The 17,383-nt window shown below is 42.5% G+C and overlaps 1 protein-coding gene across 4 annotated transcripts in view; it reads right to left on the bottom strand.

Moving 5' to 3' along the window:
• Cdh17 (cadherin 17) overlaps positions 1–17,037 on the bottom strand; it is a 66,725-nt gene extending 49,688 nt beyond the window's left edge. Inside the window, exons 1-3 of one of the 4 annotated variants that reach the window (XM_031368776.1) lie at positions 17,020–17,037; positions 16,075–16,182; positions 3,934–4,091 (exon numbers count right to left, since the gene is read on the bottom strand). The gene's annotated coding sequence lies outside the window, so the exon portion shown is untranslated. Of the gene's footprint in view, positions 1–2,346; positions 2,359–3,933; positions 4,092–9,589; positions 9,712–16,074; positions 16,183–17,019 lie in introns of those variants that run through there. The other 3 variants (XM_031368775.1, XM_031368773.1, XM_031368777.1) reach the window with 3 other exon arrangements.
• Positions 17,038–17,383: the final 346 nt, after the last annotated feature.

Genomic DNA, 17,383 nt, shown 5'->3' on the forward strand with positions numbered 1-17,383 from the left:
CCACCTCTTTAAGGCTTTACGTTTCACCGAAATTTTAACTTTCATCCTGATGTGTCATGACTAATTGATTCCAGTATGGAAGTAAAATTCGCACTTGGTCTGTAAGGCGACATGGGTACCAATGTCAAAATAAATAAAATGTTAAAGGAACAAACAAGGAATCAAAGCATGTATTCATTTCACTAAAATTCCAAGCCAGTTTATTATTATCCTTAGGGATTGTGGATGACCTTGCCTTAGTTCATTCTTTCATTTGTTTAAAGTTTTCTACATTGAATATGTATCACTAATGTCAATAGCATAGAGAAATAATTAAAACTTTAATCGTTATAATACTTTTAAATGCCCTTAAGAAGAGGAACATGATATTCACTTTAGCATCACAAAAGCCCTGGGAGACAAAAAAAAAAAAAAAATCCTGGTTGAAAAGCCCTTAAAGTGCCATGGAGCAGGACAGACAATGCCACAGGCCCAGGCAGCCCAGGTGGCAGCCCAGCCCTATTTCAACCATAAGTGAAGAATTTCATTGCTCCACACCCCAGTTTCCTTATTTGGAAAATGTCTAGTGATTATTCAATAATAAACATGCAATAATGAGTCATGAGGAATTGTCCCTGGGATGTCACAGACAAGAAAGTTAGATTCAAAGCTGAGCACCCTGCCTAAAGGCCCTTGGCTAAGAGGTGGCATGGTCAGACACCTAGCAAGGCAGGTGGACTCAAAGCTCCAAAACGTCTTTCAGCTTCTGTGTCTATGTGATGTGACAGTAGCAAGGATATAGACAGCGCCGATAGGTAGGGACAGTGTACAGTTCTCACACACATGACATCTCAATTAAACAACTCACTCCAAGCACCCATGGCTGGTTTAAGGAAATGCTAGAATTAAAGCCCTAGATTTATTAATCCATTGGCTGCTTAAAATTCAGTTTTTATAATAACAATAAATTTGGCAGACATGTAAAATATCATTTTAGATTAAACTAATTATAATTAAATACACGTGAGACATGTGTTCATTTCATTCAATTCATTCAATTCAGCAATGCTCATTTGCTTTGGGAAAACACTGAAACAAGTTATAAGCCATCTGATATTCTAGAATATTATGAGAGGAAATACAAGCAGCCCCATGTAGCCACAAAATCTAATCTGTAGATTCAACAAGCCACAGATAGAAAAAAAAATATATTGACAATAAGGACAGGAGGCATATGTCAGCACTAAAAACATGGAACATTTGTTTCTTATCATTCTCCAAACAAGGAAAGATAATGATTCCTGTGGCATTTATAATGAACTAGGTATTTAAGCTGGCCAGACAGCTCAGGAGGAGAGGATAGCAGTGAACAGTAAGATTACCATGACAGAGACCAAGCAGTGGTGGCACCTTTAATCCCAGCACTCGGGAGGCAGGCAGATTTCTGAGTTTGAGGCCAGCCTGGTCTATAGAGTGAGTTCCGGGACAACCAGGGCTACACAGAGAAACCCTGTCTCAAAAAACCAAAAAGAAAAAAGAAAAAGAAAAAGAAAAGATTACCATGACGGGATGATCAGAGATCATTATGTAAAACCAAGTAGAGCAGGCTTAGAAGACAAATGTTGCATGTTTTCTTTTGCTGAACCTGGCCTCAAAATTCAATATATGTGTATGTGTTTCTATATTTGTGTCTACGAGTCAGGAAATTGGAAAGACAATTATGAGGGGAAGGAAGAGATCTTGAGGGATGTGGGCAATAGAGCAAAGTAATACAGGGAATGGGAAAGCGGGGGAGGAAACACACAGGGAGAGGAAGGAAACCAGCCGGAGCTAACCTCACACGCTAATTACTTTGAAATTGAAACCAATTTTGCAGCTAGGTAATCTAGAGCTGGTTCAGAGTGTACATGAGGAGGTGGGTGGTTACATACAACATCATACCTTTTACCTAAGGGCCTTGAGCAGCACAGCTCTGGTATCTGTAGATGTCCTAGACACTGCAGTGATCCTCATGGGCACAGAGGGATGTGTATGCACCACGAGTAAAATCCGCACAATCCGTTATCAGCCTACAGTTTCTTATTGCAAATAAAAGGGCAGCATGGGCCGCTGGTCCCCCTCCCTAGATTCCTCAGCATCCAGGGTCTTCACAAGCTCTGCCAACTCTCTAAGGTTTGCTTATCTGCCACTCTCTCCTTACACCCAGCCACTGTGCCCTTTGCCCAGGTCTGCATCCTGTACCTGCTGCTCCCCCACCTGCCACAGGCCTGGGCCATGGACAACAAGCAACAGGTATTTGTTTAACAAAGCCTGGTGGTGAGCTCTTCTCTCACCCATCAGCAGGGTCCAGCTCACCCATCTACTTACAGACTCCTTGCATGCACCAGACAGGATGCTAGGCACCCAGCTCCCTAACAGGAGGCACAGGTCTGCCACTGCAGAGCTAGACCTGTCTCAGTATCCTGCAGGAAGTCATCCTTGACCTCCAGATAGGGGCCTCTTCCTTTTGAACTTTCTATTTTTATTATTTATCTTTTATTTATTCATCCTTTACTTATTTATTTATTTATCCTTTATCAGAGTTCCTGCCTCCACTAAAAAATAAAACTCTGTGGAACATAGCTCACATGTGTCGAGATCTCAACACATGTTTGTTAACTCTACAGCATCCACCATGGTTTAACATGGAAAGCCTAGCCATTTATTCTCATCTATAAATTTCAGAATAAATATTACTCTCATAAAAATGACTATTCACTAATTTGAGATTTAAAGTCTAATCATGAAAGCATAATTCTTTTTTTAATTGGTGGAAGGGGTTATTTCTCTGTTAAATGCAGTAAGAGTTCTGCTCCAATAAATGATTGAGAAACAGTTGGAATACATTCTCTCACTGAATCTCTCTCTCTCTCTCTCTCTCTCTCTCTCTCTCTCTTTCTCTCTCTCTCTCTCTTTTAGAATCTTTAATCTTGTAAAGAATTACAAGTTAAAATGACAGAGAAATCAACATTAACCAAATGAAGGTCTTACGTCAGGGGTTCAATCAAAAGTCACTGACTCTTTGTCATGTGCCTATGGTCTTTCCACTCATAGGCTGGTTTCCTGTGGAAAATAACAATAATCACTTGCCACATCTTCTAACAGGGTATCGTGACTTGTTTGAGGGCAATTTTCCACACCATGAAGCTGTAAAAAGTATGGACCCTGGAGATTGATGGTTTGGGGCTAGGCTTCTGTGCCGACTTATGCCTCTGGTCACTCTCCTTGAAGCATGTGCTACCCACAATTTGTGCTTTCTCTGTCAGAACTTAAATCATTGTCCTGGACGTCTCCTCTCCCAGCCCACTTTCTGACAGTCCCGCCCCCCCCCACACACACACATACACACACAGTCTTCACACACACAAATGCAACAGCAAGGTGAAGCCTCCATGCCGAGCAAACTGCACCAATGCTAGGGTTACACCCTGTCTCAGACAGGTCTTGCTTTCACTTCCCCTTCACGGGAACATGACTCACTAGGTGAGTATCTGACCACGGGTCACGAGGACTCGGACCGGAAACCACTATTTAAAACTTAAACTGCCTAAAGTCACTGGACACCCGCATCATAGGACAACTTTGGAGACACTACCTGGGAAGGGCTCAGTCGACTATTTCAGAGAACTCCATGATCTCTCCTCTGAGATTCCTGGAAGGGTCAACCCAACCATCTACTTAGAAATTTTGCTTTTTGTCAGGGTCTCCCTCAGGTACAAAGACCAATTCAGACAGTTCCTATAGTGACTATCTGAAAGGCCAAGCTACCCGTAGTGACAAAGGTCAAAGGCTCTGGGCTCTTAATGGGTTTTGAAGAGAAGACCTCAGTCACCTTACCCAGCAGGTGGCTTATCAGGACCTTGACCTCAAAAGTGGAACTCTCTTGGGGAGGTGCCCTCAGTCAGTCCGCCATACCTGGAAGTCACAGATGTCCCAGCAGACTGTACAGGATCACAACACAAAGGCAGTCAGTCGGCAGGTAGTAGAAAGAAGCCACGCAGTGCCGAGCCTCTCACTGAATTATCTTAGGATTCCCACCCCCAGAGGAACTCTGTGAAGCAGACAGGACATGCCTTTGAGATGAAAATATCAAAAAGCAAAAGTTAGAGAGGTGAAGAGACAAGGCCCAGGCCTGTGCTCTCACTGCATGGTCTTCTAACCTGAAAGTGTCACTTTCATCCACTGTATCTGTCCACAGATTTCAAGAGATTTTCTATACTTTGTGGTTGTTTGTCCTCTACCTACACCAACATGACTCACCATGTCTTAACACGCATACCTCCCACCATGCCAAGGCAAAGGTTGCATCAGTTGGAGAGATGTTTGTTCCTGTATAAAATATATTTGTATATTACCCTTTCCTACTTCTCCTCTGAGCTTCACCCCCAGGGTGTCTCTGGTTTTTAACTGAGCCCAGTGTGATCAGGTAAACAAAATTACAATGAGACCATCAGGATGGGATCTAATCCAAGATGGCTGCTGTCACCCGTAAAAATGGAAAATGTAGACACAGATTCATAGACACAGAAAAAAATACCACTTGAACATGAGGGCAACCATCTACAAACCCAGAGAGTGGCCTGGGACAATTTCCACCACAGACCTCAGAAGGAACCCTGCTAACACCTAGGTCTTAGACTTGAACTCCAGAACACTGTCTCAGCCACTCATTCCCATCTTTGCCTGAACCGAGTGCTGCCATCCCAGGACAGGGATGTTGTCAAGGGAGACTTTACTATGCTAATACGCTATTATACACAGCATGGTATTCCAGAGGAGACACAAGAAGCTTCACACCATCTTAAAACACCCTTGTCATTTCTGCACTTGAGTAATTACAGGGACTTTCTAGGCCTCGGATTTCCACATGCAAACATAGGTCCACACCTGTTAAAGACAAAGTACCGGGCAAATCTTAAACAAGTTCAGCCATCTCTTCTGGCTCTTGGTTTTTTTGTTTGTTAGTTTTGTTTTTTTTATATAGGGGGATAAGAGGGACACCGATGGGCTTTGAAATAACTCATCCAACACCACGGAGTGAGCCATGCACAAAGCATGAGAGGTGAGTGAGAAGGACACAAAATTAGTTTATTACAGGGTAATGTGGGCAAGAAAGGATGTGACTGGACTCATAATCCCACCAGGACGAAGCAGTGCCTCATAGTGTGTGTCATTCAGTTTACAGTGACATTGTATATTGCTAAGAGCAGCATAAATTCTAAGGCAAGGCCAGATATGAATAAAGATCAGATTAAAAATTGGCTCACACCATTGTTCACCAAGCCATGCCGAGGTCACTGGAGCCCACGTTTCTGCTCTGGCTCACAAATCACTGGCACCAATTACGTTGCTTAAGTAAGAGCTGACCAATTTGTGCTCCTGACAAATTAGGGACCCAATTAAAGCAGCTCTTAATAAGGTAGAAACAAGCACCCAGGCAGAAAATGAGGTCTGCTGCCTCACGCTGTGGACTGATGACTCCCCCTGAGGTGAAAAGCAGTCTGGTGTGCTTAGAGCTGAAGGAAGGAAAGGCAACTGACAGCTACACATCTACCTCAGGCCCCCCTCATCAAAAATATAAGCTCCATGATCTCACTAAATGGTACAGTGGAGAGCATATAAGCATCTGGTTTATGCATCCAAAATTGAAGGTTTTTATTTTATCAGTAGGTTCACGAAGGGATGCATGAATTCACAAGGGGATAGATAGGTCCCCTGGATAACTTAAAGTTATTTAGATTTGTATAATTAATTGTAATAGGAATTATCAACATAATTTGCTTTATTAAAGAGAAAGATGGAGCTCTTGGGAAATACTGTCATGCTCTTTCCTGGTTGGCTTTCAGTCTACCTAGCACTCCCACACACTGGACGAGGAGTGGGCAGGCTGGAAGGAAAGCCTTCCACTCAGAGGCTCACCGGAGGCTCACCGGACAGCTAGCTGTCGTGATTTGAATGAGAAACCCAAAGCTCTGGGTATTCAAACACTTGATCTCCAGTTGGTGCACAGTCTGGGGGGACGGTAGGTAAAACCTTGATGGGGGAAGCTCATCAGAGTAGGCTTTGGGGTTCACAGCCTTGCCCTATTTCTGCTTTACTCTCTGGCTCATGTCTACAGTTGAAGATGTGATCTTTCTGATTCTTGCTCCTGCCTCCATATCTCCTGCTTAAGTCCCACCCACTGCCCCCTATTATAGGCCCTCCCTCTGAAACCAGAAACCCAAATAAACACTGCCTTCTAAGCTGTCTTGGCCAGGATATATATTATCACAGAAAAGTACCTAATGTGGAAAGTATCTAATATTCCAACCCCAAAGGACAAATGACCCAAGTTTTCAGAGTCTTGGGGGCTTTGACATGGGCGTAGCAGCATGCTTCTCACCTTCCTTACCCCAGGAGACAGGATTTAGGCCTGCATTCCCTGATGTGAGCAGGCTCACAGCACAGGTGCCCTGGGAGAGATGCAGGAGGATTCCAAATATAGCATACCACTACCATGAGGCTCCTCTCTGACCTAGAGACCAGGCTAGGGATTGCTGTTTTTCCTAAAAGGTGGATTAAAATTTTTGTGACAATCTCTTTGGGAACTGAGCAGGATTTCTTCATGTATATGGAGGTGTAAAGTTAAGCACACTGTTGAGATAATAAGATCATACTTGCTAGCTCCAGAAATTCAATAGGAGATAAATCTAAATTCCATTCTATACCACAGGACTGAGACATTGAAGGATGTAAAAAATAAATAAATAAATAAATAAATAGTCACCATTTGCTATTATACTAGTTAATTTGCAAGATGACGTTGAGGCAAGTATTGTGACCCCCATCTTGCTAAAGAACAGGAATTCACATTCTCCCTCCTGTAATTAAACCCTGACTGATGACTGTGCACCCGAGGACAGAAAGCAAAAATGAACTTACCTCAATTCTACCAAATGAAAGTTACCTTATCCCTTAAAGGTGAATAATAACTCGAATGTCTTTTAAAGCTTGCATTTACTAAACATTTGCTAAAGCTAAGCACTTTGGAAACTCAACAATCCTGTGATGTGGGTTCCACTATCACACCAGGCAGGAAACTAAACCCAGGGAAAAGCTGTACTGACTGAACGTAGAGATCAAAGAAGGAAGCTCGCTCTAGGCAGTGTGCACTCGAGGAAGATGCTCATCTTTAAACGTCTTCCAAAACACAGATCTAGAGTTCTGGTTCTCCCCACTCCAGATCTGCACATAGCACTTGCCTACCATGCATGTGGCCCTGGGTTTGATCATACCAATATGTGATAATCTTTAAATATGGTAAGAAAGTGTTGAGTCGATAACTTAGATAAAATTCAGAAAGTCATCATTACAGAATATTTTAAGAAGAATTAAGGTTTTCTTTACCACCTATGCAACTAGCAAATATAGCTTAATCTGTTAAGTCTTATATACACAAAAACATCTACTGTGATACGATTAATAATAAGTGAGCCACTGGGTGACTGTCTTATTGTAGTAGGTTAATGTGCCTCAAATTGAAGTAAATATCCCTGTTGATTCTCGCAACTTACAAATGGCAGATGAGTCAGACACGTAAGAAAATTCATCATATCTTGCTTTGTTTAGGTAATCAATGAGTAGGCCCCAGAAAGGCTAGACCCATTCTAAGTTAAACACCAGACATTTCTGAATAAACACAATTTTATGACAACAAATGACTAAATATTTCCACACCCATATGTGCATTTATTTGTGGACCTTCTGAGAAAGGAACAAAAGGATGCTCAGCATTGCTTCCCAGAGTCACCTCTCCCAACACAAAAGTGTAGCAGGCTCTCTATCTGGATCCTGCCTTGGACAGTAGGACACAGGATAAACTTTGGCCTTGGTAAGAAGAAGATACTGCAAGTGCAGTATTCATCTTCAACAGCAATGACTTCCCTCAGATCTTCATACCTGAAGACTTACATGGGAACCATTTGAGAGACTTTTAACTTTGAGTATTATTCATTGGAACCCAATCATCTTATCATTCTTTTTATCATGGCAGAACCCATATTCTTAGCATAGCTTTGTGAGGGGGACGTGTGTGTGTGTGTGTGTGTGTGTGTGTGTGTGTGTGTGTGTGCGCGCGCGCGCGAGCACGCAATAGAGGGTGATCTTTCTAGAAGGCTGTGGTGGTGCACACATATAATCCCAACATGCAGGAGAGTCATGGGCACAAGGTGGGTAGCCTGTACGACATAGCAAGTACCCATCTGAAACACCTCCCCCACCCCCTGGGACATTACATTGTCTTTTTTTTTTTTTTTTTTTTTTTTTTTTCTTACAGAGAAAACAGTAACACCTCGCTTGACCTGACTACTGAGTCAGATCTTTCTGGACTTTCTCCTGGAAAAGAAAGCCAACCTTCACTGAGTGGCTACCATTGCAGCAGGCACTTTGCCTATGCATAGGTTCCTCATGATCACCCACTTGGGCAGGTTATCTGTTATCTAAATGAAAAAGATTAAGGTTCAGAGAACATAAGTGCATTGACTCATGTGCTCTAGCCAATCAATGATGAAATGGGCCCAACCCAACTGACTAACCCCAAAGGCTCATAAAATGTCTGCCTCCCATACATTTGACTGTAGACTGTAGACTCTCCAGAAGAGGATTCCTTTTATTTCTTTAGAAAACCTCATTGATAACTCCTTTTCTTGTTATCCCAATGTGCACGTTCTTCTTTTAAACAATGCCTTATTTGCTACTTACATTATTGTAGAAAAGTATGAGAGAAAGCATTTCCCAGACAGTTTGCTTGGTACACCCTACTACAGGGAACATCTGTCTCATCCCTATATAATCACCTGTAATCAAGACTCACAGGCAATGACCAAAACTAAGAATATTTCAAGTGAGCATATGATATCTTGAGAATCCCTCATTAGCAAATTGTTCATCTGCTATGAAGGGAATCAGAAGCCCCCCCCACACACAGACATACACACAAACACACAGCAACCTCCCTTTCCCACCTAAAAGTCAAGACTGGTTCTCTCCCTTTCTCTCTTCTTCTAGTGCTTTCTTCAAAAGTCTCCTTTCTCCTCTGTGCCAACCCTTCCCACCACATCCAAGACAGTCTTAAGAATATAACACCAGATTTGTCTTCTCTAAAAAGTAGACTGAATGACCTCTAAACACATGTGAGAGACACCACAACTTATGAGACTAAGATTCTAACTCCTACAACGTAGTTCTGGAACTGTTCTCAGACCAGTTTTAGATGCTGATCACTAAAGATGGGTGTTCACACTCATTTACACCTCAGAGAACCCAATGTTTCCTTTAGTTCCACTCCAAGCTCAGTGCAACCAAAAGCCACTTTCACCCAATGAGTGTCTGAATTACAGATTCATGAGAAGTAACTGTTAGAGAAAGGAACTGTGTCCTCCCCAAAAGCTAAGGACACCAGGGACAAGCACCTTTTGTAGCACACTTGGCATCGAGGGATATATTCATCAGCCCTTCTTAAGGTGTCCAGCCATCACCTAAGTTATCATTCTTACGAACCTCTGGAAAAATCCTGAGGACAACCCACCCTTACCTTTCTGTGAGAGAATGCTGCTTAAAGATTGTCGTCGTCCATTCAGCTGTGGAGACACTTGCTGCAGCTGGAGAACCCCGAGAGATACTTCCTCAACCTGCTCCACTCCTCTAGCCTCTCCCTTCACCCCCCATCAAACATTAACCACAACATTTTTATTGATATCTGAGAGTCATAAAAGGCATCATTACATTCAGAACAGGAAAGAAGTTACTTTATACCTGTTCATACCGAACATGCTTTCAAACTGGTTGCTGAGTTGTTACTGTTGTTGTTGTTGTTTTAAATATATGAGCAAATTAGATGTTAAGGTGTTTAAATAAGGAAATTGAGTGTGTATCCAGCTATCTCCGGAGTGTGAGCTCTGTGCCATCAAAAAGAGTTACAAACATTTTACACAATCACTTAGCATACTATCTGTCAACAAGTAGGTGTATAGGTTCTATTCAAGTCCAAACTGCAAGGCACCAAGTCTGGTGGCAGTGCCATCCACTGACAGCCACTGACTAGTGATTCTGTAGGTGGCCCAGATAGCATGCTGAAAGACACAGCTGGCTGCTCCAACTTCTGAAAGACATGGTAACCCAACACACAAGCTTTCCCTTCTTAGCAAGTGTTCCAGTCAAAATGGAGAGCCCTTTCCTTTCCTTTTCTTCTCTTCTCTTCCCTTTTCTTCTCTTCTCTTCCCTTTTCTTTTCTTTTCTTTTCTTTTCTTTCCCTCTCTTTTCCTTTCCTTTGAAGCTACTGCCACAGACATCTTAAGTCAAGGCTTCATTCTGACTGGCGACTAAGTCCCACTCTTCAGTGCCTCTAGGAAACCACCTTGAAAATGTGAAGTGATTCCAGGCAGAGGTCACATAGGTCAAACTTTACCGTTTCATTTGGATATCTACTGAGCTGCTGTTGCCCTGTCCTTCCATTGCTGGGTTCAACCCTCCCTCCAAGACCTCCGGAACAGCTTTCCTGGGTGCTCTAAACCACTGACAGAAAGACCCTACATACGGAGTAGCTTAACAGTGGGACTACCCCATTGCACACCAACTGCAGCATGTGTGGTGGAGCAGAGAGTACAGGAACAGCCCTCCCTCCTCAGTCTCACTGCTAATTTCACTGTGTTTAGAGAAGTAAGATTAACTCAGCCAAGAACTTCTCAAATTTTGACCATCTCTGCTTTCCCATCAGCTAGACAAAATGACCTTCGGCCACAAAATCAAATAGCTTCAGCCTGCCCGATGATTCACTTCCTGGAATCAATCAATTGCATCTCTCCTCACAGAACTTCTCTGGAAGGAGTTGGCTTCTTGCCTAGTAGCCTTTTAATAATGTGTATAAAATATAATTTTTAAGTCTACAAAGTTTTTTGGGGGGGTTGTTTTGGTTATGTTTTGTTCTGTTTTAGGAAAAGTAAATTCATAGATGGACAACTTTATAAATTGCTGCTGGTTTTGGTAATAATATCATGCCACCAGGGCCATGGCATGTGAGCATATCATCTAAAGGTGTCTTCTCAGCTGGTCCTCTCAAGTCTAAGAACAGATTCCAGCTTAGACACAGAAAGCAGAGTAAAGAGAGATTTTCTATCTAGGGGTAGTTACTCAGCCTGTGACAATACAGTCTAGCCTACCTGGTCTATATGATTTAAAACAAAGACAGCACTCAAGCTTGTTCTTCCTGCCCCTGTGAATAAGAGTAAAATTCCCCCCATAGGTCCATTCTTATCAGAAGATGACAACGATCCTGCTTGTGTGTCCCTAGTTTATGCTACTTTTGTCCTTGACTTCAAACTCATAATTGGTTGATTAAACTCTGAAAAGTCCCAAACCAGCCATCCATGTTGCATGTAATTGAATTTCTGAATTGTTTCCTGTCTTCTCTGGAGTGAGAGATTCAGATGGTTCTGAGAGAAGCATCGCTATTCATCAAACCAGTATTCTCCCAGACTCACTCCAAAGACTGATGATTCCTGTTAGCATGGTTCAGGGTAGATACCACTGAGTTTTAGAAATCCATTTGAGTGCAGTGACAACAGGAGTTTAACACCTTCTTGGTAATAACAGGATAATAACAAGAATAAGGACAATACAAGTAATAGAATTAGTGATTTCCCCTTTGAAAGCAAAAGATATAGGTTTTTTATGACAAGAACAATTGAGTAAGGGGCAGTCAGTGCTGAGCTGTGCCTGTTCAAGCATGAGGACCAGAAGTTTGACCTCTAGTACCTATGTAAAAAGCCAGTCATGGCAGCATGGACTCATAATCCCAGAACCGAGGAAGTAGAGACAGGAACATTTCTAGAGTTTGCTATCCAACCAGTCTTGCCTTACTAATTAGTCCCTTAGTCCCAGTTGGGAGACCCTATGTTAAATAGACAAGGTCCTGAGGTACACACATGTATGCATATTCACACAAAGGTATTAGTATTTGTACTGGCTGTTTTTGTGTGAACTTGACACAGGCTGGAGTTATCACAGAAGGGAGCTTCAGTTGGGGAAGTGCCTCCATGAAGTCCAGCTGTGGGGCATTTTCTCAATTAGTGATCAAGGGATAGGGCCCCTTGTGGGTGGTGCCATCTTGGGGCTGGAGGTCTTGGGCTCTATAAGAGAGCAAGCTGAGCAAGCCAGGGGAAGCAAGCCAGCAAGGAACATCCCTCCATGGCCTCTGCATCAGCTCCTGCTTCCTGACCTGCTTGAGTTCCAGTCCTGACTTCCTTTGGTGATAAACAGCAATGTGGAAGTGTAAGCTCAATAAACCCTTTCCTCCCCAGCTTGCTTCTTGGTCATGATGTTTGTGCAGGAATAGAAACCCTGACTAAGACAGTATTCATATAAAAGAGTTTAATTGTAGTTACCCTATAAAGGGAATATGTTCCTCCCATATGTCATGGGTTGACAAAACAAAAAGTCAATGTCAAGTGTAGGATAAATTGTTGGTTAGGGGTGTTCTAGAGACTCCCCTAAAACAGCCTATGTCTACTACTCTTAGTTGCCCACCAGAACTTTAGGCTAAGACCCTCTTACTGAAGACTCCACATACTTTGATCATAGGTCATGGAGAAAATCAAATTGTTACTGATCAGGAAACTTTCTGTCTGTTAATTAGCTTCAATAGTACCCAAAGATGCTATGCGGGCTTCTGGGGTAGAAAAGTCAAGGGTTTCACCAGGTGTGAACTCTGAGAGCTAAAATAACAGCCATCATGTCAAGATGTGCTCACGGGAACAATAGTGGCACAAATGTCATGCAAGTAACAAACTACGATAAAATTGTATTTAAAACCTGTTCCACAGGAGGAAACACATAACAGATACTGTAAATCAGACCAAGAGCCCAAGGTTAGGAAACTCACAGGGCCAGGGACAAATCTACGACCACTATTTTTATCTCACCTCTTTACCCATTAACTTTTATCTCTTTACCCATAGATTAGTGCTGCTCTCAGGACTCATCAGGGTTTATCAGTACAGTAGACAGAGGCTAACACAGAAACTAACAACTGGTCAAAGCACTAAATGTAGAATTCTCAGCCACAATAGGGTTTCTGTATCAACACCCCACCCCATGCCCCCATTCCTAAGGCCCAGGGACCATAGAGGGAAGGAGGTGGAAAGACTGTAAGAGCCAGAGACATGAAGGGAACACTCATGAAATCACAGCCCCAGTGGTCGCCTACATAGGATCAAGCCAGGCAATGAACCAGCATGGAGGGGGAGTGGCTTAAGGGCCCCAGCTATAATCTGGGACTTGTGGACAGTTAATGGTTTCTGGAGAAGGAAGAGTTTCTTTCAGGGTGTGGTCCGTGGGTGACCCTACATCCATCCATCCTACATCCATTTGAGCAACACAAACAGGACTCAGTAGATTATACAAAAGAAAGGGGGAGAAAGAAAGGGGGAGAAAGAAAGAAAGTTGGCAAATACCAGCTAGATCCAGGAGGAGCTAAGGAGGAGCAGGATGAGTGTCATCCTTGTATTCATGTGTAAAGTTCCCAAAAAGTTATTAAAATATTTTACTTTTAACAAGTAAGCAAGAGGGTTTGAAAGGTGCTTTTAATTGTAGACAGCTCACGAAGGTGAAACATTTTAGCACTTCTGTCTGTAGTGATATTTTAGACACTCATCTAACGTTGGCTATAGGAAGGGATAAGGTTAGGTAGAAAAAAAAGTATAGGTAGACTTTCAAAGACAATATGACAACTTAGAATTACTCTTAAGATTTAAAGTATGGAACATTTCTGTTATATTTAGCCTTTCAGGAAACTGGAATCAGTGGGTACTGACATTTTCTATTTTGAAGCACTTGAAATATCTCTCTAAATATCTCTCTAAATACTGTGCATCAGCCTGTCAACACTCGCCTTTCCTGACAGAAGTATACGGAAGTATTTTAGTTACTTAAGTGTGTGTCCTGCATCTGTTAACTTAAAACACCAGAAGCCTTTGGCATCCGTCTACTGTTTCTTAGGAATCACTCCTTAGACCTGAACGCCTGTTAGTTATGTAATCTAACAGTTCTGAACAATCAAGCTTACAAACCTACAGGGTCAACCAGCTGACAGGAATCCAGATGACCAAATGACTCTACACACCTTCCAAGTAAGGCTTGACATTTTTTTGTTCCACATGTTTTCAGTTGGATAAAGCAAAACTAATTTCCTGCCGGTCAGTACTTTAAGCTGAAACCAAATCTTCTGAAATTCCTTTCACTGGCCCAGACAGGAACTGTTTTGTGACTAATTCAAACAGAACAGTTTCCCCTTTCTCAGAGTTCTTATATCTGGTTCTGAGATTATTTCAAGGTTCCTTGTGGTTGTTGTTTCATTAGAAATTTTCTAAGCTAGACTAACAATAGGGTATCATTAAAAAATTAGACTTCGATAATAAAATGAATTATGAGCTAATTCGACGTGCTGCTTGTCAAAGTCATTGTTCTATTATTGTAAAGAGGCTCCATGATCATGGCAACTTTTATTTTTAAAAAAGTATTTAATTAGACACTTGCTTACAGTGCAGAGCTTTAATCCAGTATCATCATGGCAGGGAACATGAGAGTAGGCAGGCAGACATGGTAATACTTAAGAAGTAATTGAGAACTATAATCTGATCTACAGGCAGAGAGAAAGAGAGAGCCATTGGCTCTGAAAACCTCAAAGCCTACTCCCATGACACACCTCCTCCAACAAGGCTATACTTCCTATTTCTTTTAATCCTTTCAAATAGCCACTCCCTGGTGACTAAATATTCAAATATATGAGCCTAATAGGGCCTATTCTTACTCCAAGCACCACACTGCTGTTGAAAAAACTGTAGAAGGTAGGCACCTTACACTGGTCCTAAAAATATTCAATTAAGAACTTTGAGGACTGGAAAGATGGCTCAGTAATTCAGCATCCTTTCCAAAAGACTAAAGATCAGTTCCCAGAACCCACATCAGGCAACTCACAACCACCAAAACTTCAGATACACAAGACCTAGCGACCTCTTCTGGCCTCCTCATGTAAAGGCACTCATGTGCACAAACCCACACACAGACACACAACTAAAAATAAAGACAAATTTTTTAAATTAAAAAAAAAGAAGTTTGAAACATATAACGAAACCATGTCCCCCTGGCAGATATAGTCGCTAGTATAGTCTGGTCTGGAGTTTTTCAGTCCAGGGATATTTGAATGATCTGTAGTGGACAGTCCACATAGCTTCTTAATTGGCCTTCTGTTACTCAGACCAAGAAACTGGGGGAGAGCCTTGGGTGGTAAGCTCTCATGTCCCCGGCTATGCTTTGGACTGATGCCTGCTGGGCCTTCCAAACCTGAATAGTTCATCAGAGCCCAGCTTACATCCTGAAACATTGGCCCAGTAGTACTAGTTTTCAAGGGAACTGGCATTGTACCAACACTCTAGATTTCTGACACAGATAGCATGAGCTAGCTGTCTCTTGAGCAGCAGCGTTTAATGCTCTGGTGATCCGTAAACACTCTTCAGAAAGGCCTACGCTTGTTGAGGTTATGTTTTCCCACATGGAAGACCCATTTCTGCAGAGACACCTCAGACAACAACATAACCAGGCTGGATCTGGAAGACACAACATGTTCGTCTTGCCACTAATTTTTTTTTCTCACAGTCAGCTAAACTCTTGATTTGACCTTGCATGCTCTTTAAATTCTAAGGGCTATTAGTGATCTCACTGGTTTTCTGAGATCACCATCAGATTTCACCAAACAAGCTTTTGCTTGCATCTAGCTAAGGGCTCACGTATCTGCATCTGGCATCCTCTTCCATCACCAAATAGAAACAGCATTTGCCAAGGTGACCAGCCATTGTCTTGTGAAAAATCAGAGTGGCACCCTCCCATCTGTGCCTCTGTGACCTCCCATCCCTTTTACCCAGGGTGTCCTCACCGGAACGGCCTTGGGGTTTCTTCTATCCTTTGAGGCAATCTCTTACAACTGCATATGTGGGACTTCTTGGGTCCAAGTCCAGATTACCTTACCTTGTATCTCACTCTGGAGGTTGGATATGTCAAAGTTTTCTCACCAGCCTAGGACTCTCCTCTGGTCAGAAATGTGACCATCCTTTTACCCATAGCTGTACCCACACTCTATAATCAAAAAAAAGTCACAATCTATAGTTACCATGTCTTTTATCTTTTAAGATTCATTTTTATTTAGTGCTTTGTGGGGGTGCCTACAGAGACCAGAAAAGGACATCAGATCCCCTAGACCTGGAGTTATGGGCAATTGTGATCTCTCTTATGTGGGTGCTGGGAACCAAACGCCAGTCCTCTGCAGGAGCAGCAAGTGCTCCTAACCACTGAGTCATCTCTCCAGCAACAACCCTAGTGCTCCCTCTTGCCACTACCCTTTCCTGATGACTCTGGCAGCATTTATGCTTTGGCTTAGCCAGACCATGTGCTATAACTGTTCATTACTCTTGCCCCTAAAGGGCTATGTCACTAAACCTTAAATCAGAAGACCAAGAAAACAAACTGACTCCCCCTTTGCTTTCTTCTTTTTAATTTAATTTTATTTTTTAATTTATTTTTTTACACTCCATATTCCATCCACCCTCCCCCATAAGAGGGCATCGAATCCCATTACAGATGGTTGTGAGCCACCATGTGGTTGCTGGGAATTGAACTTAGGACCTCTGGAAGAACAGTCAGTGCTCTTAACTGCTGAGCCATCTCTCCAGCCCCACCCTTTCGCTTTCTAGTTCAGGAAAATGTTAAGTCCAGTCCCAACATCAACCCAGAAGAACTTCTAAAGTGTTCAGTCTGTCTTAGAACTAGAATTTTCCAGGTGCTAGAACATGATTGGAAGTAAAACATCACAAATTTCTCCTACTCAATGCCCTGGGTAATGCAGGTCCATCAGCCCTCCATTCCCGTAACACCAGATTCCTATATAACACTACCTTTGAGAGGCTCATCACTTACATGCTGGGTCCCAGTAAGCCACACCCTCTGGTTTAATCATTATTAGGTAGGCATACTTCTGGGAAATGCCTTTTATTCTGGGATTGTCTCGAGCAGTGACCAAGTGGCACTTCCTCGCTGGGGAGTGTGGCGGCAGCACACCCTGACTCAGGCATTCTGGATCCTGCCTCTAGAACTACTTCAGGAGTGGTAAGAGGACTCAACACACCCATTAGGTTTTAAATGCTTTATGTCAATCTCCAACAAAACTACACACAGCATACAATGTGCTATTAGAGCAAAGATAAAGAAGGCTATAACACTATAGTAGCTAAACATTTCACTCTACTGCATTTTGGGGTATACAACCTGATCAGTAGCCTCT

Source organism: Mastomys coucha, unplaced genomic scaffold (assembly GCF_008632895.1).
Source record: "Mastomys coucha isolate ucsf_1 unplaced genomic scaffold, UCSF_Mcou_1 pScaffold14, whole genome shotgun sequence".
NCBI classification, from domain to species: Eukaryota; Metazoa; Chordata; class Mammalia; order Rodentia; family Muridae; genus Mastomys; species Mastomys coucha.